This window comes from Pristiophorus japonicus, chromosome 3, assembly GCF_044704955.1.
Source record: "Pristiophorus japonicus isolate sPriJap1 chromosome 3, sPriJap1.hap1, whole genome shotgun sequence".
NCBI classification, from domain to species: domain Eukaryota; kingdom Metazoa; phylum Chordata; class Chondrichthyes; family Pristiophoridae; genus Pristiophorus; species Pristiophorus japonicus.
Genome location: NC_091979.1, coordinates 324239863 through 324263935, shown reverse-complemented (window position 1 = coordinate 324263935; position 24073 = coordinate 324239863).

Below are 24073 nucleotides of genomic sequence, written 5' to 3'. Positions count from 1 at the left end.
TCTGTGTCTCAGTGTCCCAGTGACCCAGTGTACTAGTGTCCTAGTGTCTCTGTGTCTCTGTGTCTCAGTGTCCCAGTGTCCCAGTGCCCTAGTGTCTCTGTGTCTCAGTGTCACAGTGTCCCAGTGTCCTAGTGTCTCTGTGTATCAGTGTCCCAGTGTCCCAGTGTCCCAGTGTCCTAGTGTCTCTGTGTCTCAGTGTCTCTGTGTCCCAGTGTCCCAGTGTCCCATTGTCCTAGTGTCCTAGTGTCTCTGTGTCTCAGTGTCCCAGTGTCCCAGTGTCCTAGTGTCTCTGTGTCTCAGTGTCTCTGTGTCTCAGTGTCCCAGTGTCCCAGTGTCCCAGTGTCTCTGTGTCTCAGTGTCCCAATGTCCCAGTGTCCTAGTGTCCTAGTGTCTCAGTGTCTCAGTGTCCCAGTGCCCCAGTGTCCTAGTGTCCTAGTGTCTCTGTGTCTCAGTGTCCCAGTGTCCCAGTGTCCTACTGTCTCTGTGTCTCAGTGTCTCAGTGTCTCAGTGTCCCAGTGTCCTAGTGTCTCAGTATCTCAGTGTCCCAGTGTCCCAGTGTTCTAGTGTCTCTGTGTCTCAGTGTCTCAGTGTCCCAGTGTCCCAGTGTCCTAGTGTCTCTGTGTCTCAGTGTCCCAGTGTCCCAGTGTCCCAGTGTCCCTGTGTCTCAGTGTCTCAGTGTCCCAGTGACCCAGTGTACTAGTGTCCTAGTGTCTCTGTGTCTCAGTGTCCCAGTGTCCCAGTGTCCTAGTGTCTCTGTGTCTCAGTGTCTCAGTGTCCCAGTGTCCCAGTGTCCTAGAGTCTCTGTGTCTCAGTGTCTCAGTGTCCCAGTGTCCCAGTGTCCCAGTGTCCTAGTGTCTCTGTGTCTCAGTGTCTCAGTGTCCCAGTGACCCAGTGTCCTAGTGTTCTAGTGTCTCTGTGTCTCAGTGTCCCAGTGTCCCAGTGTCCTAGTGTCTCTGTGTCTCAGTGTCTCAGTGCCCCAGTGTCCCAGCGTCCTAGTGCCTCTGTGTCTCAGTGTCCCAGTGTCCCAGTGTCCCAGTGTCTCTGTGTCGCAGTGTCTCAGTGTCCCAGTGTCCCAGTGTCCTAGTGTCTCTGTGCCTCAGTGTCCCAATGTCCCAGTGTCCCAGTGTCCTAGTGTCTCTGTGTCTCAGTGTCTCAGTGTCCCAGTGTCCCAGTGTCCTAGTTTCCTAGTGTCTCTGTGTCTCAGTGTCCGAGTGTCCCAGTGTCCGAGTGTCTCTGTGTCTCAGTGTCTCTGTGTCTCAGTGTCTCTGTGTCCCAGTGTCCCAGTGTCCTAGTGTCTCTGTGTCTCAGTGTCCCAGTGTCCCAGTGTCCTAGTTTCCTAATGTCTCTGTGTCTCAGTATCCCAGTGTCCCAGTGTCCTAGTGTCCTAGTGTCTCAGTGTCTCACTGTCCCAGTGTCCCAGTGTCCCAGTGTCCTAGTGTCTCTGTGTCTCAGTGTCTCTGTGTCCCAGTGTCCCAGTGTCCTAGTGTCTCTGTGTCTCAGTGTCCCAGTGTCCCAGTGTCCTAGTTTCCTAATGTCTCTGTGTCTCAGTATCCCAGTGTCCCAGTGTCCTAGTGTCCTAGTGTCTCAGTGTCTCAGTGTCCCAGTGTCCCAGTGTCCCAGTGTCCTAGTGTCTCTGTGTCTCAGTGTCTCAGTGTCCCAGTGTCCCAGTGTCCTAGTGTCTCTGTGTCTCAGTGTCCCAGTGTCCAAGTGTCCCAGTGTCCTAATGTCTCTGTGTCTCAGTGTCCCAGTGTCCCAGTGTCCTAGTGTCTCTGTGTCTCAGTGTCTCAGTGTCCCAGTGTCCCAGTGTCCTAGTGTCTCTGTGTCTCAGTGTCTCAGTGTCCCAGTGCCCTAGTGTCCTAGTGTCCAAGTGTCTCTGTGTCTCAGTGTCTCAGTGTCCCAGTGTCCTAGTGTCTCTGTGTCTCAGTGTCCCAGTGACCCAGTGTCCCAGTGTCCTAGTGTCTCTGTGTTTCAGTGTCTCAGTGTCCCAGTGTCCCAGTGTACTAGTGTCCTAGGGTCTCTGTGTCTCAGTGTCCCAGTGTCCCAGTGTCCTAGTGTCTCTGTGTCTCAGTGTCTCAGTGTCCCAGTGTCCCAGTGTCCCAGTGTCCTAGTGTCTCTGTGTCTCAGTGTCCCAGTGTCCCAGTGTCCTAGTGTCCTAGTGTCTCTGTGTCTCAGTGACCCAGTGTCCCAGTGTCCTAGTGTCTCTGTGTCTCAGTGTCTCAGTGTCCCAGTGCCCCAGTGTCCTAGTGTCCTAGTGTATCTGTGTCTCAGTGTCCCAGTGTCCCAGTGTCCTAGTGTCTCTGTGTCTCAGTGTCTCAGTGTCTCAGTGTCCCAGTGTCCTCGTGTCTCAGTGTCTCAGTGTCCCAGTGTCCCAGTGTCCTAGTGTCTCTGTGTCTCAGTGTCTCAGTGTCCCAGTGTCCTAGTGTCTCTGTGTCTCAGTGTACCAGTGTCCCAGTGTCCCAGTGTCTCTGTGTCTCAGTGTCTCAGTGTCCCAGTGACCCAGTGTACTAGTGTCCTAGTGTCTCTGTGTCTCAGTGTCCCAGTGTCCCAGTGTCCTAGTGTCTCTGTGTCTCAGTGTCTCAGTGTCTCAGTGTCCCAGTGTCCTAGTGTCTCTGTGTCTCAGAGTCCCAGTGTCCCAGTGTCCCAGTGTCCTCGTGTATCTGTGCCGTACTGTCCCAGTGTCCCAGTGTCCTAGTGTCCTAGTGTCTCTGTGTCTCAGTGTCCCAGTGTCCCAGTGTCCTAGTGTCTCTGTGTATCAGTGTCCCAGTGTCCCAGTGTCCTAGTGTCTCTGTGTCTCAGTGTCTCAGTGTCCCAGTGTCCCAGTGTCCCATTGTCCTAGTGTCCTAGTGTCTCTGTGTCTCAGTGTCCCAGTGTCCCAGTGTCCTAGTGTCTCTGTGTCTCAGTGTCTCTGTGTCTCAGTGTCCCAGTGTCCCAGTGTCCCAGTGTCTCTGTGTCTCAGTGTCCCAATGTCCCAGTGTCCTAGTGTCCTAGTGTCTCAGTGTCTCAGTGTCCCAGTGCCCCAGTGTCCTAGTGTCCTAGTGTCTCTGTGTCTCAGTGTCCCAGTGTCCCAGTGTCCTACTGTCTCTGTGTCTCAGTGTCTCAGTGTCTCAGTGTCCCAGTGTCCTAGTGTCTCAGTATCTCAGTGTCCCAGTGTCCCAGTGTTCTAGTGTCTCTGTGTCTCAGTGTCTCAGTGTCCCAGTGTCCCAGTGTCCTAGTGTCTCTGTGTCTCAGTGTCCCAGTGTCCCAGTGTCCCAGTGTCCCTGTGTCTCAGTGTCTCAGTGTCCCAGTGACCCAGTGTACTAGTGTCCTAGTGTCTCTGTGTCCCAGTGTCCCAGTGTCCCAGTGTCCTAGTGTCTCAGTGTCTCAGTGTCCCAGTGTCCCAGTGTCCTAGTGTCTCTGTGTCTCAGTGTCCCAGTGTCCCTGTGTCCCAGTGTCCTAGAGTCTCTGTGTCTCAGTGTCTCAGTGTCCCAGTGTCCCAGTGTCCCAGTGTCCTAGTGTCTCTGTGTCTCAGTGTCTCAGTGTCCCAGTGACCCAGTGTCCTAGTGTTCTAGTGTCTCTGTGTCTCAGTGTCTCAGTGCCCCAGTGTCCCAGTGTCCTAGTGCCTCTGTGTCTCAGTGTCCCAGTGTCCCAGTGTCCCAGTGTCTCTGTGTCGCAGTGTCTCAGTGTCCCAGTGTCCCAGTGTCCTAGTGTCTCTGTGCCTCAGTGTCCCAATGTCCCAGTGTCCCAGTGTCCTAGTGTCTCTGTGTCTCAGTGTCTCAGTGTCCCAGTGTCCCAGTGTCCTAGTTTCCTAGTGTCTCTGTGTCTCAGTGTCCCAGTGTCCCAGTGTCCGAGTGTCTCTGTGTCTCAGTGTCTCTGTGTCTCAGTGTCTCTGTGTCCCAGTGTCCCAGTGTCCTAGTGTCTCTGTGTCTCAGTGTCCCAGTGTCCCAGTGTCCTAGTTTCCTAATGTCTCTGTGTCTCAGTATCCCAGTGTCCCAGTGTCCTAGTGTCCTAGTGTCTCAGTGTCTCAGTGTCCCAGTGTCCCAGTGTCCCAGTGTCCTAGTGTCTCTGTGTCTCAGTGTCTCAGTGTCCCAGTGTCCCAGTGTCCTAGTGTCTCTGTGTCTGAGTGTCCCAGTGTCCAAGTGTCCCAGTGTCCTAATGTCTCTGTGTCTCAGTGTCCCAGTGTCCCAGTGTCCTAGTGTCTCTGTGTCTCAGTGTCTCAGTGACCCAGTGTCCCAGTGTCCTAGTGTCTCTGTGTCTCAGTGTCTCAGTGTCCCAGTGTCCCAGTGTCCCAGTGTCCTAGTGTCTCTGTGTCTCAGTGTCTCAGTGTCCCAGTGTCCCAGTGTCCTAGTGTCTCTGTGTCTCAGTGTCTCAGTGTCCCAGTGCCCTAGTGTCCTAGTGTCCAAGTGTCTCTGTGTCTCAGTGTCTCAGTGTCCCAGTGTCCTAGTGTCTCTGTGTCTCAGTGTCCCAGTGACCCAGTGTCCCAGTGTCCTAGTGTCTCTGTGTTTCAGTGTCTCAGTGTCCCAGTGTCCCAGTGTACTAGTGTCCTAGGGTCTCTGTGTCTCAGTGTCCCAGTGTCCCAGTGTCCTAGTGTCTCTGTGTCTCAGTGTCTCAGTGTCCCAGTGTCCCAGTGTCCCAGTGTCCTAGTGTCTCTGTGTCTCAGTGTCCCAGTGTCCCAGTGTCCTAGTGTCCTAGTGTCTCTGTGTCTCAGTGACCCAGTGTCCCAGTGTCCTAGTGTCTCTGTGTCTCAGTGTCTCAGTGTCCCAGTGCCCCAGTGTCCTAGTGTCCTAGTGTATCTGTGTCTCAGTGTCCCAGTGTCCCAGTGTCCTAGTGTCTCTGTGTCTCAGTGTCTCAGTGTCTCAGTGTCCCAGTGTCCTCGTGTCTCAGTGTCTCAGTGTCCCAGTGTCCCAGTGTCCTAGTGTCTCTGTGTCTCAGTGTCTCAGTGTCCCAGTGTCCTAGTGTCTCTGTGTCTCAGTGTACCAGTGTCCCAGTGTCCCAGTGTCTCTGTGTCTCAGTGTCTCAGTGTCCCAGTGACCCAGTGTACTAGTGTCCTAGTGTCTCTGTGTCTCAGTGTCCCAGTGTCCCAGTGTCCTAGTGTCTCTGTGTCTCAGTGTCTCAGTGTCTCAGTGTCCCAGTGTCCTAGTGTCTCTGTGTCTCAGAGTCCCAGTGTCCCAGTGTCCCAGTGTCCTAGTGTATCTGTGCCGTACTGTCCCAGTGTCCCAGTGTCCTAGTGTCCTAGTGTCTCTGTGTCTCAGTGTCCCAGTGTCCCAGTGTCCTAGTGTCTCTGTGTATCAGTGTCCCAGTGTCCCAGTGTCCTAGTGTCTCTGTGTCTCAGTGTCTCAGTGTCCCAGTGTCCCAGTGTCCCATTGTCCTAGTGTCCTAGTGTCTCTGTGTCTCAGTGTCCCAGTGTCCCAGTGTCCTAGTGTCTCTGTGTCTCAGTGTCTCTGTGTCTCAGTGTCCCAGTGTCCCAGTGTCCCAGTGTCTCTGTGTCTCAGTGTCCCAATGTCCCAGTGTCCTAGTGTCCTAGTGTCTCAGTGTCTCAGTGTCCCAGTGCCCCAGTGTCCTAGTGTCCTAGTGTCTCTGTGTCTCAGTGTCCCAGTGTCCCAGTGTCCTACTGTCTCTGTGTCTCAGTGTCTCAGTGTCTCAGTGTCCCAGTGTCCTAGTGTCTCAGTATCTCAGTGTCCCAGTGTCCCAGTGTTCTAGTGTCTCTGTGTCTCAGTGTCTCAGTGTCCCAGTGTCCCAGTGTCCTAGTGTCTCTGTGTCTCAGTGTCCCAGTGTCCCAGTGTCCCAGTGTCCCTGTGTCTCAGTGTCTCAGTGTCCCAGTGACCCAGTGTACTAGTGTCCTAGTGTCTCTGTGTCCCAGTGTCCCAGTGTCCCAGTGTCCTAGTGTCTCAGTGTCTCAGTGTCCCAGTGTCCCAGTGTCCTAGTGTCTCTGTGTCTCAGTGTCCCAGTGTCCCTGTGTCCCAGTGTCCTAGAGTCTCTGTGTCTCAGTGTCTCAGTGTCCCAGTGTCCCAGTGTCCCAGTGTCCTAGTGTCTCTGTGTCTCAGTGTCTCAGTGTCCCAGTGACCCAGTGTCCTAGTGTTCTAGTGTCTCTGTGTCTCAGTGTCTCAGTGCCCCAGTGTCCCAGTGTCCTAGTGCCTCTGTGTCTCAGTGTCCCAGTGTCCCAGTGTCCCAGTGTCTCTGTGTCGCAGTGTCTCAGTGTCCCAGTGTCCCAGTGTCCTAGTGTCTCTGTGCCTCAGTGTCCCAATGTCCCAGTGTCCCAGTGTCCTAGTGTCTCTGTGTCTCAGTGTCTCAGTGTCCCAGTGTCCCAGTGTCCTAGTTTCCTAGTGTCTCTGTGTCTCAGTGTCCCAGTGTCCCAGTGTCCGAGTGTCTCTGTGTCTCAGTGTCTCTGTGTCTCAGTGTCTCTGTGTCCCAGTGTCCCAGTGTCCTAGTGTCTCTGTGTCTCAGTGTCCCAGTGTCCCAGTGTCCTAGTTTCCTAATGTCTCTGTGTCTCAGTATCCCAGTGTCCCAGTGTCCTAGTGTCCTAGTGTCTCAGTGTCTCAGTGTCCCAGTGTCCCAGTGTCCCAGTGTCCTAGTGTCTCTGTGTCTCAGTGTCTCAGTGTCCCAGTGTCCCAGCGTCCTAGTGTCTCTGTGTCTGAGTGTCCCAGTGTCCAAGTGTCCCAGTGTCCTAATGTCTCTGTGTCTCAGTGTCCCAGTGTCCCAGTGTCCTAGTGTCTCTGTGTCTCAGTGTCTCAGTGACCCAGTGTCCCAGTGTCCTAGTGTCTCTGTGTCTCAGTGTCTCAGTGTCCCAGTGCCCCAGTGTCCTAGTGTCCTAGTGTCTCTGTGTCTCAGTGTCTCCGTGTCCCAGTGTCCTAGTGTCTCTGTGTCTCAGTGTCCCAGTGACCCAGTGTCCCAGTGTCCTAGTGTCTCTGTGTTTCAGTGTCTCAGTGTCCCAGTGTCCCAGTGTACTAGTGTCCTAGGGTCTCTGTGTCTCAGTGTCCCAGTGTCCCAGTGTCCTAGTGTCTCTGTGTCTCAGTGTCTCAGTGTCCCAGTGTCCCAGTGTCCCAGTGTCCTAGTGTCTCTGTGTCTCAGTGTCCCAGTGTCCCAGTGTCCTAGTGTCCTAGTGTCTCTGTGTCTCAGTGACCCAGTGTCCCAGTGTCCTAGTGTCTCTGTGTCTCAGTGTCTCAGTGTCCCAGTGCCCCAGTGTCCTAGTGTCCTAGTGTATCTGTGTCTCAGTGTCTCAGTGTCCCAGTGTCCTCGTGTCTCAGTGTCTCAGTGTCCCAGTGTCCCAGTGTCCTAGTGTCTCTGTGTCTCAGTGTCTCAGTGTCCCAGTGTCCTAGTGTCTCTGTGTCTCAGTGTACCAGTGTCCCAGTGTCCCAGTGTCTCTGTGTCTCAGTGTCTCAGTGTCCCAGTGACCCAGTGTACTAGTGTCCTAGTGTCTCTGTGTCTCAGTGTCCCAGTGTCCCAGTGTCCTAGTGTCTCTGTGTCTCAGTGTCTCAGTGTCCCAGTGTCCCAGTGTCCTAGTGTCGCTGTGTCTCAGTGTCCCAGTGTCCCAGTGTCCCAGTGTCCTAGTGTCTCTGTGTCTCAGAGTCCCAGTGTCCCAGTGTCCCAGTGTCCTAGTGTATCTGTGCCGTACTGTCCCAGTGTCCCAGTGTCCTAGTGTCCTAGTGTCTCTGTGTCTCAGTGTCCCAGTGTCCCAGTGGCCTAGTGTCTCTGTGTCTCAGTGTCTCAGTGTCCCAGTGCCCCAGTGTCCTAGTGTCCTAGTGTCTCTGTGTCTCAGTGTCCCAGTGTCCCAGTGTCCTAGTGTCTCTGTGTCTCAGTGTCTCAGTGTCTCAGTGTACAGTGTCCTAGTGTCTCAGTGTCTCAGTGTCCCAGTGTCCCAGTGTCCTAGTGTCTCTGTGTCTCAGTGTCTCAGTGTCCCAGTGTCCCAGTGTCCTAGTGTCTCTGTTACTCAGTGTCTCAGTGTCCCAGTGTCCTAGTGTCTCTGTGTCTCAGTGTCCCAGTGTCCCAGTGTCCCAGTGTCCTAGTGTCTCTGTGTCTCAGTGTCCCAGTGTCCCAGTGTCCTAGTGTCTCTGTGTCTCAGTGTCTCAGTGTCTCAGTGTCTCAGTGTACAGTGTCCTAGTGTCTCAGTGTCTCAGTGTCCCAGTGTCCCAGTGTCCTAGTGTCTCTGTGTCTCAGTGTCTCAGTGTCCCAGTGTCCTAGTGTCTCTGTTACTCAGTGTCTCAGTGTCCCAGTGCCCCAGTGTCCTAGTGTCCTAGTGTCTCTGTGTCTCAGTGTCCCAGTGTCCCAGTGTCCTAGTGTCTCTGTGTCTCAGTGTCTCAGTGTCCCAGTGCCCCAGTGTCCTAGTGTCTCAGTGTCTCAGTGTCCCAGTGTCCCAGTGTCCTAGTGTCTCTGTGTCTCAGTGTCTCAGTGTCCCAGTGTCCCAGTGTCCTAGTGTCTCTGTGTCTCAGTGTCGCAGTGTCCCAGTGTCCCGGTGTCCTAGTGTCTCTGTGTCTCAGTGTCCCAGTGTCCCAGTGTCCCAGTGTCCTAGTGTCTCTGTGTCTCATTGTCTCAGTGTCCCAGTGTCCCAGTGTCCTAGTGTCCTAGTGTCTCTGTGTCTCAGTGTCCCAGTGTCCCAGTGCCCTAGTGTCTCTGTGTCTCAGTGTCACAGTGTCCCAGTGTCCTAGTGTCTCTGTGTATCAGTGTCCCAGTGTCCCAGTGTCCCAGTGTCCTAGTGTCTCTGTGTCTCAGTGTCTCAGTGTCCCAGTGTCCCAGTGTCCCAGTGTCCTAGTGTCCTAGTGTCCTAGTGTCTCTGTGTCTCAGTGTCCCAGTGTCCCAGTGTCCTAGTGTCTCTGTGTCTCAGTGTCTCTGTGTCTCAGTGTCCCAGTGTCCCAGTGTCCCAGTGTCTCTGTGTCTCAGTGTCCCAATGTCCCAGTGTCCTAGTGTCCTAGTGTCTCAGTGTCTCAGTGTCCCAGTGCCCCAGTGTCCTAGTGTCCTAGTGTCTCTGTGTCTCAGTGTCCCAGTGTCCCAGTGTCCTACTGTCTCTGTGTCTCAGTGTCTCAGTGTCTCAGTGTCCCAGTGTCCTAGTGTCTCAGTATCTCAGTGTCCCAGTGTCCCAGTGTTCTAGTGTCTCTGTGTCTCAGTGTCTCAGTGTCCCAGTGTCCCAGTGTCCTAGTGTCTCTGTGTCTCAGTGTCCCAGTGTCCCAGTGTCCCAGTGTCCCTGTGTCTCAGTGTCTCAGTGTCCCAGTGACCCAGTGTACTAGTGTCCTAGTGTCTCTGTGTCTCAGTGTCCCAGTGTCCCAGTGTCCTAGTGTCTCTGTGTCTCAGTGTCTCAGTGTCCCAGTGTCCCAGTGTCCTAGTGTCTCTGTATCTCAGTGTCCCAGTGTCCCTGTGTCCCAGTGTCCTAGAGTCTCTGTGTCTCAGTGTCTCAGTGTCCCAGTGTCCCAGTGTCCCAGTGTCCTAGTGTCTCTGTGTCTCAGTGTCTCAGTGTCCCAGTGTCCCAGTGTCCTAGTGTTCTAGTGTCTCTGTGTCTCAGTGTCCCAGTGTCCCAGTGTCCTAGTGTCTCTGTGTCTCAGTGTCTCAGTGCCCCAGTGTCCCAGTGTCCTAGTGCCTCTGTGTCTCAGTGTCCCAGTGTCCCAGTGTCCCAGTGTCTCTGTGTCGCAGTGTCTCAGTGTCCCAGTGTCCCAGTGTCCTAGTGTCTCTGTGCCTCAGTGTCCCAGTGTCCCAGTGTCCCAGTGTCCTAGTGTCTCTGTGTCTCAGTGTCTCAGTGTCCCAGTGTCCCAGTGTCCTAGTTTCCTAGTGTCTCTGTGTCTCAGTGTCCCAGTGTCCCAGTGTCCGAGTGTCTCTGTGTCTCAGTGTCTCTGTGTCTCAGTGTCTCTGTGTCCCAGTGTCCCAGTGTCCTAGTGTCTCTGTGTCTCAGTGTCCCAGTGTCCCAGTGTCCTAGTTTCCTAATGTCTCTGTGTCTCAGTGTCCCAGTGTCCCAGTGTCCTAGTGTCCTAGTGTCTCAGTGTCTCAGTGTCCCAGTGTCCCAGTGTCCCAGTGTCCTAGTGTCTCTGTGTCTCAGTGTCTCAGTGTCCCAGTGTCCCAGTGTCCTAGTGTCTCTGTGTCTCAGTGTCCCAGTGTCCAAGTGTCCCAGTGTCCTAATGTCTCTGTGTCTCAGTGTCCCAGTGTCCCAGTGTCCTAGTGTCTCTGTGTCTCAGTGTCTCAGTGTCCCAGTGTCCCAGTGTCCTAGTGTCTCTATGTCTCAGTGTCTCAGTGTCCCAGTGCCCCAGTGTCCTAGTGTCCTAGTGCCTCTGTGTCTCAGTGTCTCAGTGTCCCAGTGTCCTAGTGTCTCTGTGTCTCAGTGTCCCAGTGACCCAGTGTCCCAGTGTCCTAGTGTCTCTGTGTTTCAGTGTCTCAGTGTCTGAGTGTCCCAGTGTACTAGTGTCCTAGGGTCTCTGTGTCTCAGTGTCCCAGTGTCCCAGTGTCCTAGTGTCTCTGTGTCTCAGTGTCTCTGTGTCTCAGTGTCCCAGTGTCCCAGTGTCCCAGTGTCCTAGTGTCTCTGTGTCTCAGTGCCCCAGTGTCCCAGTGTCCTAGTTTCCTAATGTCTCTGTGTCTCAGTGTCCCAGTGTCCCAGTGTCCTAGTGTCCTAGTGTCTCAGTGTCTCAGTGTCCCAGTGTCCCAGTGTCCCAGTGTCCTAGTGTCTCTGTGTCTCAGTGTCTCAGTGTCCCAGTGTCCCAGTGTCCTAGTGTCTCTGTGTCTCAGTGTCCCAGTGTCCAAGTGTCCCAGTGTCCTAATGTCTCTGTGTCTCAGTGTCCCAGTGTCCCAGTGTCCTAGTGTCTCTGTGTCTCAGTGTCTCAGTGTCCCAGTGTCCCAGTGTCCTAGTGTCTCTATGTCTCAGTGTCTCAGTGTCCCAGTGCCCCAGTGTCCTAGTGTCCTAGTGTCTCTGTGTCTCAGTGTCTCAGTGTCCCAGTGTCCTAGTGTCTCTGTGTCTCAGTGTCCCAGTGACCCAGTGTCCCAATGTCCTAGTGTCTCTGTGTTTCAGTGTCTCAGTGTCCGAGTGTCCCAGTGTACTAGTGTCCTAGGGTCTCTGTGTCTCAGTGTCCCAGTGTCCCAGTGTCCTAGTGTCTCTGTGTCTCAGTGTCTCTGTGTCTCAGTGTCCCAGTGTCCCAGTGTCCCAGTGTCCTAGTGTCTCTGTGTCTCAGTGTCCCAGTGTCCCAGTGTCCTAGTGTCCTAGTGTCTCTGTGTCTCAGTGACCCAGTGTCCCAGTGTCCTAGTGTCTCTGTGTCTCAGTGTCTCAGTGTCCCAGTGCCCCAGTGTCCTAGTGTCCTAGTGTATCTGTGTCTCAGTGTCCCAGTGTCCCAGTGTCCTAGTGTCTCTGTGTCTCAGTGTCTCAGTGTCTCAGTGTCCCAGTGTCCTCGTGTCTCAGTGTCTCAGTGTCCCAGTGTCCCAGTGTCCTAGTGTCTCTGTGTCTCAGTGTCTCAGTGTCCCAGTGTCCTAGTGTCTCTGTGTCTCAGTGTACCAGTGTCCCAGTGTCCCAGTGTCTCTGTGTCTCAGTGTCTCAGTGTCCCAGTGACCCAGTGTACTAGTGTCCTAGTGTCTCTGTGTCTCAGTGTCCCAGTGTCCCAGTGTCCTAGTGTCTCTGTGCCTCAGTGTCTCAGTGTCCCAGTGTCCCAGTGTCCTAGTGTCTCTGTGTCTCAGTGTCCCAGTGTCCCAGTGTCCTAGTGTCTCTGTGTCTCAGTGTCTCAGTGTCCCAGTGTCCCAGTGTCCTAGTGTCTCTGTGTCTCAGTGTCTCAGTGTCCCAGTGTCCCAGTGTCCTAGTGTCTCTGTGTCTCAGAGTCCCAGTGTCCCAGTGTCCCAGTGTCCTAGTGTATCTGTGCCGTAGTGTCCCAGTGTCACAGTGTCCTAGTGTCCTAGTGTCTCTGTGTCTCAGTGTCCCAGTGTCCCAGTGGCCTAGTGTCTCTGTGTCTCAGTGTCTCAGTGTCCCAGTGCCCCAGTGTCCTAGTGTCCTAGTGTCTCTGTGTCTCAGTGTCCCAGTGTCCCAGTGTCCTAGTGTCTCTGTGTCTCAGTGTCTCAGTGTCTCAGTGTACAGTGTCCTAGTGTCTCAGTGTCTCAGTGTCCCAGTGTCCCAGTGTCCTAGTGTCTCTGTGTCTCAGTGTCTCAGTGGCCCAGTGTCCCAGTGTCCTAGTGTCTCTGTTACTCAGTGTCTCAGTGTCCCAGTGTCCCAGTGTCCTAGTGTCTCTGTGTCTCAGTGTCTCAGTGTCCCAGTGTCCCAGTGTCCCAGTGTCCTAGTGTCTCTGTGTCTCAGTGTCCCAGTGTCCCAGTGTCCTAGTGTCTCTGTGTCTCAGTGTCTCAGTGTCTCAGTGTACAGTGTCCTAGTGTCTCAGTGTCTCAGTGTCTCAGTGTCCCAGTGTCCCAGTGTCCTAGTGTCTCTGTGTCTCAGTGTCTCAGTGTCCCAGTGTCCCAGTGTCCTAGTGTCACTGTTACTCAGTGTCTCAGTGTCCCAGTGTCCCAGTGTCCTAGTGTCTCTGTGTCTCAGTGTCCCAGTGTCCCAGTGTCCCAGTGTCCTAGTGTCCTAGTGTCTCTGTGTCTCAGTGTCCCAGTGACCCAGTGTCCTAGTGTCTCTGTGTCTCAGTGTCTCAGTGTCCCAGTGTCCCAGTGTCCTAGTGTCTCTGTGTCTCAGTGTCCCAGTGTCCCAGTGTCCCAGTGTCCTAGTGTCCTAGTGTCTCTGTGTCTCAGTGTCCCAGTGACCCAGTGTCCTAGTGTCTCTGTGTCTCAGTGTCTCTGTGTCTCAGTGTCCCAGTGTCCCAGTGTCCCAGTGGCCTAGTGTATCTGTGTCTCAGTGTCCCAGTGTCCTAGTGTCCTAGTGTCTCTGTGTTTCAGTGTCCCAGTGTCCTAGTGTCCTAGTATCCTAGTGTCTCAGTGTCTCAGTGTCCCAGTGTCCCAGTGTCCTAGTGTCTCTGTGTCTCAGTGTCTCAGTGTCCCAGTGTCCCAGTGTCCTAGTGTCTCTGTGTCTCAGTGTCCCAGTGTCCAAGTGTCCCAGTGTCCTAGTGTCTCTGTGTCTCAGTGTCTCAGTGTCCCAGTGTCCTCGTGTCTCAGTGTCTCAGTGTCCCAGTGTCCCAGTGTCCTAGTGTCTCTGTGTCTCAGTGTCTCAGTGTCCCAGTGTCCTAGTGTCTCTGTGTCTCAGTGTACCAGTGTCCCAGTGTCCCAGTGTCTCTGTGTCTCAGTGTCTCAGTGTCCCAGTGACCCAGTGTACTAGTGTCCTAGTGTCTCTGTGTCTCAGTGTCCCAGTGTCCCAGTGTCCTAGTGTCTCTGTGTCTCAGTGTCTCAGTGTCCCAGTGTCCCAGTGTCCTAGTGTCGCTGTGTCTCAGTGTCCCAGTGTCCCAGTGTCCCAGTGTCCTAGTGTCTCTGTGTCTCAGAGTCCCAGTGTCCCAGTGTCCCAGTGTCCTAGTGTATCTGTGCCGTACTGTCCCAGTGTCCCAGTGTCCTAGTGTCCTAGTGTCTCTGTGTCTCAGTGTCCCAGTGTCCCAGTGGCCTAGTGTCTCTGTGTCTCAGTGTCTCAGTGTCCCAGTGCCCCAGTGTCCCAGTGTCCTAGTGTCTCTGTGTCTCAGTGTCTCAGTGTCCCAGTGTCCCAGTGTCCTAGTTTCCTAGTGTCTCTGTGTCTCAGTGTCCCAGTGTCCCAGTGTCCGAGTGTCTCTGTGTCTCAGTGTCTCTGTGTCTCAGTGTCTCTGTGTCCCAGTGTCCCAGTGTCCTAGTGTCTCTGTGTCTCAGTGTCCCAGTGTCCCAGTGTCCTAGTTTCCTAATGTCTCTGTGTCTCAGTGTCCCAGTGTCCCAGTGTCCTAGTGTCCTAGTGTCTCAGTGTCTCAGTGTCCCAGTGTCCCAGTGTCCCAGTGTCCTAGTGTCTCTGTGTCTCAGTGTCTCAGTGTCCCAGTGTCCCAGTGTCCTAGTGTCTCTGTGTCTCAGTGTCCCAGTGTCCAAGTGTCCCAGTGTCCTAATGTCTCTGTGTCTCAGTGTCCCAGTGTCCCAGTGTCCTAGTGTCTCTGTGTCTCAGTGTCTCAGTGTCCCAGTGTCCCAGTGTCCTAGTGTCTCTATGTCTCAGTGTCTCAGTGTCCCAGTGCCCCAGTGTCCTAGTGTCCTAGTGCCTCTGTGTCTCAGTGTCTCAGTGTCCCAGTGTCCTAGTGTCTCTGTGTCTCAGTGTCCCAGTGACCCAGTGTCCCAGTGTCCTAGTGTCTCTGTGTTTCAGTGTCTCAGTGTCTGAGTGTCCCAGTGTACTAGTGTCCTAGGGTCTCTGTGTCTCAGTGTCCCAGTGTCCCAGTGTCCTAGTGTCTCTGTGTCTCAGTGTCTCTGTGTCTCAGTGTCCCAGTGTCCCAGTGTCCTAGTGTCTCTGTGTCTCAGTGCCCCAGTGTCCCAGTGTCCTAGTTTCCTAATGTCTCTGTGTCTCAGTGTCCCAGTGTCCCAGTGTCCTAGTGTCCTAGTGTCTCAGTGTCTCAGTGTCCCAGTGTCCCAGTGTCCCAGTGTCCTAGTGTCTCTGTGTCTCAGTGTCTCAGTGTCCCAGTGTCCCAGTGTCCTAGTGTCTCTGTGTCTCAGTGTCCCAGTGTCCAAGTGTCCCAGTGTCCTAATGTCTCTGTGTCTCAGTGTCCCAGTGTCCCAGTGTCCTAGTGTCTCTGTGTCTCAGTGTCTCAGTGTCCCAGTGTCCCAGTGTCCTAGTGTCTCTATGTCTCAGTGTCTCAGTGTCCCAGTGCCCCAGTGTCCTAGTGTCCTAGTGTCTCTGTGTCTCAGTGTCTCAGTGTCCCAGTGTCCTAGTGTCTCTGTGTCTCAGTGTCCCAGTGACCCAGTGTCCCAATGTCCTAGTGTCTCTGTGTTTCAGTGTCTCAGTGTCCGAGTGTCCCAGTGTACTAGTGTCCTAGGGTCTCTGTGTCTCAGTGTCCCAGTGTCCCAGTGTCCTAGTGTCTCTGTGTCTCAGTGTCTCTGTGTCTCAGTGTCCCAGTGTCCCAGTGTCCCAGTGTCCTACTGTCTCTGTGTCTCAGTGTCCCAGTGTCCCAGTGTCCTAGTGTCCTAGTGTCTCTGTGTCTCAGTGACCCAGTGTCCCAGTGTCCTAGTGTCTCTGTGTCTCAGTGTCTCAGTGTCCCAGTGCCCCAGTGTCCTAGTGTCCTAGTGTATCTGTGTCTCAGTGTCCCAGTGTCCCAGTGTCCTAGTGTCTCTGTGTCTCAGTGTCTCAGTGTCTCAGTGTCCCAGTGTCCTCGTGTCTCAGTGTCTCAGTGTCCCAGTGTCCCAGTGTCCTAGTGTCTCTGTGTCTCAGTGTCTCAGTGTCCCAGTGTCCTAGTGTCTCTGTGTCTCAGAGTCCCAGTGTCCCAGTGTCCCAGTGTCCTAGTGTATCTGTGCCGTAGTGTCCCAGTGTCACAGTGTCCTAGTGTCCTAGTGTCTCTGTGTCTCAGTGTCCCAGTGTCCCAGTGGCCTAGTGTCTCTGTGTCTCAGTGTCTCAGTGTCCCAGTGCCCCAGTGTCCTAGTGTCCTAGTGTCTCTGTGTCTCAGTGTCCCAGTGTCCCAGTGTCCTAGTGTCTCTGTGTCTCAGTGTCTCAGTGTCTCAGTGTACAGTGTCCTAGTGTCTCAGTGTCTCAGTGTCCCAGTGTCCCAGTGTCCTAGTGTCTCTGTGTCTCAGTGTCTCAGTGGCCCAGTGTCCCAGTGTCCTAGTGTCTCTGTTACTCAGTGTCTCAGTGTCCCAGTGTCCCAGTGTCCTAGTGTCTCTGTGTCTCAGTGTCCCAGTGTCCCAGTGTCCCAGTGTCCTAGTGTCTCTGTGTCTCAGTGTCCCAGTGTCCCAGTGTCCTAGTGTCTCTGTGTCTCAGTGTCTCAGTGTCTCAGTGTACAGTGTCCTAGTGTCTCAGTGTCTCAGTGTCTCAGTGTCCCAGTGTCCCAGTGTCCTAGTGTCTCTGTGTCTCAGTGTCTCAGTGTCCCAGTGTCCCAGTGTCCTAGTGTCACTGTTACTCAGTGTCTCAGTGTCCCAGTGTCCCAGTGTCCTAGTGTCTCTGTGTCTCAGTGTCCCAGTGTCCCAGTGTCCCAGTGTCCTAGTGTCCTAGTGTCTCTGTGTCTCAGTGTCCCAGTGACCCAGTGTCCTAGTGTCTCTGTGTCTCAGTGTCTCAGTGTCCCAGTGTCCCAGTGTCCTAGTGTCTCTGTGTCTCAGTGTCCCAGTGTCCCAGTGTCCCAGTGTCCTAGTGTCCTAGTGTCTCTGTGTCTCAGTGTCCCAGTGACCCAGTGTCCTAGTGTCTCTGTGTCTCAGTGTCTCTGTGTCTCAGTGTCCCAGTGTCCCAGTGTCCCAGTGGCCTAGTGTATCTGTGTCTCAGTGTCCCAGTGTCCTAGTGTCCTAGTGTCTCTGTGTTTCAGTGTCCCAGTGTCCTAGTGTCCTAGTATCCTAGTGTCTCAGTGTCTCAGTGTCCCAGTGTCCCAGTGTCCTAGTGTCTCTGTGTCTCAGTGTCTCAGTGTCCCAGTGTCCCAGTGTCCTAGTGTCTCTGTGTCTCAGTGTCCCAGTGTCCAAGTGTCCCAGTGTCCTAGTGTCTCTGTGTCTCAGTGTCTCAGTGTCCCAGTGTCCCTGTGTCCTAGTGTCTCTGTGTCTCAGTGTCTCAGTGTCCCAGTGTCCCAGTGTCCTAGTGTCTCTGTGTCTCAGTGTCTCAGTGTCCCAGTGTCCCAGTGTCCTAGTGCCTCTGTGTCTCAGTGCCCCAGTGTCCCAGTGTCCCAGTGTACTAGTGTCTCAGTGCCCCAGTGTCCCAGTGTCCTACTGTCTCTGTGTCTCTGTGTCTCAGTGTCTCAGTGTCCCAGTGTCCTAGTGTCTCAGTGTCTCAGTGTCCCAGTGCCCCAGTGTCCTAGTGTCTCTGTGTCTCAGTGGCTCAGTGTCCCAGTGTCCCAGTGTCCTAGTGTCTCTGTGTTTCAGTGTCCCAGTGTCCCAGTGTCCCAGTGTCCTAGTGTCCTAGTGTCTCTGTGTCTCAGTGTCCCAGTGACCCAGTGTCCTAGTGTCTCTGTGTCTCAGTGTCTCAGTGTCCCAGTGTCCCAGTGTCCCAGTGTCCCAGTGTCCTAGTGTCTCTGTGTCTCAGTGTCTCAGTGTCCCAGTGTCCCAGTGTCCTAGTGCCTCTGTGTCTCAGTGGCCCAGTGTCCCAGTGTCCCAGTGTCCTAGTGTCTCAGTGCCCCAGTGTCCCAGTGTCCCAGTGTCCTACTGTCTCTGTGTCTCAGTGTCTCAGTGTCTCAGTGTCCCAGTGTCCTAGTGTCTCAGTGTCTCAGTGTCCCAGTGTCCCAGTGTCCTAGTGTCTCTGTGTCTCAGTGGCTCAGTGTCCCAGTGTCCCAGTGTCCTAGTGTCTCTCTGTCTCAGTGTCCCAGTGTCCCAGTGACACAGTGTACTAGTGTCCTAGTGTCTCTGTGTCTCAGTGTCCCAGTGTCCCAGTGTCCTAGTGTCTCTGTGTCTCAGTGTCTCAGTGTCCCAGTGTCCCAGATGTCCTAGTGTCTCTGTGTCTCAGTGTCCCAGTGTCCCTGTGTCCCAGTGTCTCTGTGTCTCAGTGTCTCAGTGTCCCAGTGTCCCAGTGTCCTAGTGTCTCTGTGTCTCAGTGTCGCAGTGTCCCAGTGTCCCAGTGTCCTAGAGTCTCTGTGTCTCAGTGTCTCAGTGTCCCAGTGCCCCAGTGTCCTAGTGTCCTAGTGTCTCTGTGTCTCAGTGTCCCAGTGTCCCAGTGTCCTAGTGTCTGTGTCTCAGTGTCTCAGTGTCCCAGTGCCCCAGTGTCCTAGTGTCTCAGTGTCTCAGTGTCCCAGTGTCCTAGTATCCTAGTGTCTCTGTGTCTCAGTGTCCCAGTGTCCAGTGTCCCAGTGTCCCAGTGTCCTAGTGCCTCTGCGTCTCAGTGTCTCAGTGTCCCAGTGTCCCAGTGTCCTAGTGTCTCTGTGTCTCAGTGTCTCAGTGTCCCAGTGTCCCAGTGTCCTAGTGTCTCAGTGTCCCAGTGTCCCAGTGTCCTAGTGTCTCTGTGTCTCAGTGTCCCAGTGTCCCAGTGTCCTGGTGTCCTAGTGTCTCTGTGTCTCAGTGTCCCAGTGCCCCAGTGTCCTAGTGTCTCTGTGTCTCAGTGTCTCAGTGTCCCAGTGCCCCAGTGTCCTAGTGTCCTAGTGTCTCTGTGTCTCAGTGTCTCAGTGTCCCAGTGTCCCAGTGTCTCTGTGTCTCAGTGCCTCAGTGTCCCATTGACGCAGTGTACTAGTGCCCTAGTGTCTCTGTGTCTCAGTGTCTCAGTGTCCCAGTGTCCCAGTGTCCTAGTGTCTCTGTGTCTCAGTGTCTCAGTGTCCCAGTGTCCCAGTGTCCTAGTGTCTCTGTGTCTCAGCGTCCCAGTGTCCCAGTGTCCCAGTGTCCTAGTGTCTCTGTGTCTCAGTGTCTCAGTGTCGCAGTGGCCCAGTGTCCTAGTGTCCTAGTGTCTCTGTGTCTCAGTGTCCCAGTGTCCCAGTGTCCTAGTATCTCTGTGTCTCAGTGTCTCTGTGTCTCAGTGTCCCAGTGTCCCAGTGTCCCAGTGTCCTAGTGTCTCTGTGTCTCAGTGTCCCAGTGTCCCAGTGTCCTAGTGTCCTAGTGTCTCAGTGTCTCAGTGTCCCAGTGTCCCAGTGTCCTAGTGTCTCTGTGTCTCAGTGTCTCAGTGTCCCAGTGTCCCAGTGTCCTAGTGTCTCTGTGTCTCAGTGTCCCAGTGTCCAAGTGTCCCAGTGTCCTAGTGTCTCTGTGTCTCAGTGTCTCAGTGTCCCAGTTTCCCTGTGTCCTAGTGTCTCTGTGTCTCAGTGTCTCAGTGTCCCAGTGTCCCAGTGTCCTAGTGTCTCTGTGTCTCAGTGTCTCAGTGTCCCAGTGTCCCAGTGTCCTAGTGCCTCTGTGTCTCAGTGGCCCAGTGTCCCAGTGTCCCAGTGTCCTAGTGTCTCAGTGCCCCAGTGTCCCAGTGTCCCAGTGTCCTACTGTCTCTGTGTCTCAGTGTCTCAGTGTCTCAGTGTCCCAGTGTCCTAGTGTCTCAGTGTCTCAGTGTCCCAGTGTCCCAGTGTCCTAGTGTCTCTGTGTCTCAGTGGCTCAGTGTCCCAGTGTCCCAGTGTCCTAGTGTCTCTCTGTCTCAGTGTCCCAGTGTCCCAGTGACACAGTGTACTAGTGTCCTAGTGTCTCTGTGTCTCAGTGTCCCAGTGTCCCAGTGTCCTAGTGTCTCTGTGTCTCAGTGTCTCAGTGTCCCAGTGTCCCAGATGTCCTAGTGTCTCTGTGTCTCAGTGTCCCAGTGTCCCTGTGTCCCAGTGTCTCTGTGTCTCAGTGTCTCAGTGTCCCAGTGTCCCAGTGTCCTAGTGTCTCTGTGTCTCAGTGTCGCAGTGTCCCAGTGTCCCAGTGTCCTAGAGTCTCTGTGTCTCAGTGTCTCAGTGTCCCAGTGCCCCAGTGTCCTAGTGTCCTAGTGTCTCTGTGTCTCAGTGTCCCAGTGTCCCAGTGTCCTAGTGTCTGTGTCTCAGTGTCTCAGTGTCCCAGTGCCCCAGTGTCCTAGTGTCTCAGTGTCTCAGTGTCCCAGTGTCCCAGTGTCCTAGTGTCTCTGTGTCTCAGTGTCTCAGTGTCCCAGTGTCCCAGTGTCCTAGTGTCTCTGTGTCTCAGTGTCGCAGTGTCCCAGTGTCCCGGTATCCTAGTGTCTCTGTGTCTCAGTGTCCCAGTGTCCCAGTGTCCCAGTGTCCTAGTGTCTCTGTGTCTCATTGTCTCAGTGTCCCAGTGTCCCAGTGTCCTAGTGTCCTAGTGTCTCTGTGTCTCAGTGTCACAGTGTCCCAGTGTCCTAGTGTCTCATTGTCTCAGTGTCCCAGTGCCCCAGTGTCCTAGTGTCTCTGTGTCTCAGTGTCCCAGTGACCCAGTGTACTAGTGTCCTAGTGTCTCTGTGTCTCTGTGTCTCAGTGTCCCAGTGTCCCAGTGCCCTAGTGTCTCTGTGTCTCAGTGTCACAGTGTCCCAGTGTCCTAGTGTCTCTGTGTATCAGTGTCCCAGTGTCCCAGTGTCCCAGTGTCCTAGTGTCTCTGTGTCTCAGTGTCTCTGTGTCCCAGTGTCCCAGTGTCCCATTGTCCTAGTGTCCTAGTGTCTCTGTGTCTCAGTGTCCCAGTGTCCCAGTGTCCTAGTGTCTCTGTGTCTCAGTGTCTCTGTGTCTCAGTGTCCCAGTGTCCCAGTGTCCCAGTGTCTCTGTGTCTCAGTGTCCCAATGTCCCAGTGTCCTAGTGTCCTAGTGTCTCAGTGTCTCAGTGTCCCAGTGCCCCAGTGTCCTAGTGTCCTAGTGTCTCTGTGTCTCAGTGTCCCAGTGTCCCAGTGTCCTACTGTCTCTGTGTCTCAGTGTCTCAGTGTCTCAGTGTCCCAGTGTCCTAGTGTCTCAGTATCTCAGTGTCCCAGTGCCCCAGTGTTCTAGTGTCTCTGTGTCTCAGTGTCTCAGTGTCCCAGTGTCCCAGTGTCCTAGTGTCTCTGTGTCTCAGTGTCCCAGTGTCCCAGTGTCCCAGTGTCCCTGTGTCTCAGTGTCTCAGTGTCCCAGTGACCCAGTGTACTAGTGTCCTAGTGTCTCTGTGTCTCAGTGTCCCAGTGTCCCAGTGTCCTAGTGTCTCTGTGTCTCAGTGTCTCAGTGTCCCAGTGTCCCAGTGTCCTAGTGTCTCTGTGTCTCAGTGTCCCAGTGTCCCTGTGTCCCAGTGTCCTAGAGTCTCTGTGTCTCAGTGTCTCAGTGTCCCAGTGTCCCAGTGTCCCAGTGTCCTAGTGTCTCTGTGTCTCAGTGTCTCAGTGTCCCAGTGACCCAGTGTCCTAGTGTTCTAGTGTCTCTGTGTCTCAGTGTCCCAGTGTCCCAGTGTCCTAGTGTCTCTGTGTCTCAGTGTCTCAGTGCCCCAGTGTCCCAGTGTCCTAGTGCCTCTGTGTCTCAGTGTCCCAGTGTCCCAGTGTCCCAGTGTCTCTGTGTCGCAGTGTCTCAGTGTCCCAGTGTCCCAGTGTCCTAGTGTCTCTGTGCCTCAGTGTCCCAATGTCCCAGTGTCCCAGTGTCCTAGTGTCTCTGTGTCTCAGTGTCTCAGTGTCCCAGTGTCCCAGTGTCCTAGTTTCCTAGTGTCTCTGTGTCTCAGTGTCCGAGTGTCCCAGTGTCCGAGTGTCTCTGTGTCTCAGTGTCTCTGTGTCTCAGTGTCTCTGTGTCCCAGTGTCCCAGTGTCCTAGTGTCTCTGTGTCTCAGTGTCCCAGTGTCCCAGTGTCCTAGTTTCCTAATGTCTCTGTGTCTCAGTATCCCAGTGTCCCAGTGTCCTAGTGTCCTAGTGTCTCAGTGTCTCACTGTCCCAGTGTCCCAGTGTCCCAGTGTCCTAGTGTCTCTGTGTCTCAGTGTCTCTGTGTCCCAGTGTCCCAGTGTCCTAGTGTCTCTGTGTCTCAGTGTCCCAGTGTCCCAGTGTCCTAGTTTCCTAATGTCTCTGTGTCTCAGTATCCCAGTGTCCCAGTGTCCTAGTGTCCTAGTGTCTCAGTGTCTCAGTGTCCCAGTGTCCCAGTGTCCCAGTGTCCTAGTGTCTCTGTGTCTCAGTGTCTCAGTGTCCCAGTGTCCCAGTGTCCTAGTGTCTCTGTGTCTCAGTGTCCCAGTGTCCAAGTGTCCCAGTGTCCTAATGTCTCTGTGTCTCAGTGTCCCAGTGTCCCAGTGTCCTAGTGTCTCTGTGTCTCAGTGTCTCAGTGTCCCAGTGTCCCAGTGTCCTAGTGTCTCTGTGTCTCAGTGTCTCAGTGTCCCAGTGCCCTAGTGTCCTAGTGTCCAAGTGTCTCTGTGTCTCAGTGTCTCAGTGTCCCAGTGTCCTAGTGTCTCTGTGTCTCAGTGTCCCAGTGACCCAGTGTCCCAGTGTCCTAGTGTCTCTGTGTTTCAGTGTCTCAGTGTCCCAGTGTCCCAGTGTACTAGTGTCCTAGGGTCTCTGTGTCTCAGTGTCCCAGTGTCCCAGTGTCCTAGTGTCTCTGTGTCTCAGTGTCTCAGTGTCCCAGTGTCCCAGTGTCCCAGTGTCCTAGTGTCTCTGTGTCTCAGTGTCCCAGTGTCCCAGTGTCCTAGTGTCCTAGTGTCTCTGTGTCTCAGTGACCCAGTGTCCCAGTGTCCTAGTGTCTCTGTGTCTCAGTGTCTCAGTGTCCCAGTGCCCCAGTGTCCTAGTGTCCTAGTGTATCTGTGTCTCAGTGTCCCAGTGTCCCAGTGTCCTAGTGTCTCTGTGTCTCAGTGTCTCAGTGTCTCAGTGTCCCAGTGTCCTCGTGTCTCAGTGTCTCAGTGTCCCAGTGTCCCAGTGTCCTAGTGTCTCTGTGTCTCAGTGTCTCAGTGTCCCAGTGTCCTAGTGTCTCTGTGTCTCAGTGTACCAGTGTCCCAGTGTCCCAGTGTCTCTGTGTCTCAGTGTCTCAGTGTCCCAGTGACCCAGTGTACTAGTGTCCTAGTGTCTCTGTGTCTCAGTGTCCCAGTGTCCCAGTGTCCTAGTGTCTCTGTGTCTCAGTGTCTCAGTGTCTCAGTGTCCCAGTGTCCTAGTGTCTCTGTGTCTCAGAGTCCCAGTGTCCCAGTGTCCCAGTGTCCTAGTGTATCTGTGCCGTACTGTCCCAGTGTCCCAGTGTCCTAGTGTCCTAGTGTCTCTGTGTCTCAGTGTCCCAGTGTCCCAGTGTCCTAGTGTCTCTGTGTATCAGTGTCCCAGTGTCCCAGTGTCCTAGTGTCTCTGTGTCTCAGTGTCTCAGTGTCCCAGTGTCCCAGTGTCCCATTGTCCTAGTGTCCTAGTGTCTCTGTGTCTCAGTGTCCCAGTGTCCCAGTGTCCTAGTGTCTCTGTGTCTCAGTGTCTCTGTGTCTCAGTGTCCCAGTGTCCCAGTGTCCCAGTGTCTCTGTGTCTCAGTGTCCCAATGTCCCAGTGTCCTAGTGTCCTAGTGTCTCAGTGTCTCAGTGTCCCAGTGCCCCAGTGTCCTAGTGTCCTAGTGTCTCTGTGTCTCAGTGTCCCAGTGTCCCAGTGTCCTACTGTCTCTGTGTCTCAGTGTCTCAGTGTCTCAGTGTCCCAGTGTCCTAGTGTCTCAGTATCTCAGTGTCCCAGTGTCCCAGTGTTCTAGTGTCTCTGTGTCTCAGTGTCTCAGTGTCCCAGTGTCCCAGTGTCCTAGTGTCTCTGTGTCTCAGTGTCCCAGTGTCCCAGTGTCCCAGTGTCCCTGTGTCTCAGTGTCTCAGTGTCCCAGTGACCCAGTGTACTAGTGTCCTAGTGTCTCTGTGTCCCAGTGTCCCAGTGTCCCAGTGTCCTAGTGTCTCAGTGTCTCAGTGTCCCAGTGTCCCAGTGTCCTAGTGTCTCTGTGTCTCAGTGTCCCAGTGTCCCTGTGTCCCAGTGTCCTAGAGTCTCTGTGTCTCAGTGTCTCAGTGTCCCAGTGTCCCAGTGTCCCAGTGTCCTAGTGTCTCTGTGTCTCAGTGTCTCAGTGTCCCAGTGACCCAGTGTCCTAGTGTTCTAGTGTCTCTGTGTCTCAGTGTCTCAGTGCCCCAGTGTCCCAGTGTCCTAGTGCCTCTGTGTCTCAGTGTCCCAGTGTCCCAGTGTCCCAGTGTCTCTGTGTCGCAGTGTCTCAGTGTCCCAGTGTCCCAGTGTCCTAGTGTCTCTGTGCCTCAGTGTCCCAATGTCCCAGTGTCCCAGTGTCCTAGTGTCTCTGTGTCTCAGTGTCTCAGTGTCCCAGTGTCCCAGTGTCCTAGTTTCCTAGTGTCTCTGTGTCTCAGTGTCCCAGTGTCCCAGTGTCCGAGTGTCTCTGTGTCTCAGTGTCTCTGTGTCTCAGTGTCTCTGTGTCCCAGTGTCCCAGTGTCCTAGTGTCTCTGTGTCTCAGTGTCCCAGTGTCCCAGTGTCCTAGTTTCCTAATGTCTCTGTGTCTCAGTATCCCAGTGTCCCAGTGTCCTAGTGTCCTAGTGTCTCAGTGTCTCAGTGTCCCAGTGTCCCAGTGTCCCAGTGTCCTAGTGTCTCTGTGTCTCAGTGTCTCAGTGTCCCAGTGTCCCAGTGTCCTAGTGTCTCTGTGTCTGAGTGTCCCAGTGTCCAAGTGTCCCAGTGTCCTAATGTCTCTGTGTCTCAGTGTCCCAGTGTCCCAGTGTCCTAGTGTCTCTGTGTCTCAGTGTCTCAGTGACCCAGTGTCCCAGTGTCCTAGTGTCTCTGTGTCTCAGTGTCTCAGTGTCCCAGTGTCCCAGTGTCCCAGTGTCCTAGTGTCTCTGTGTCTC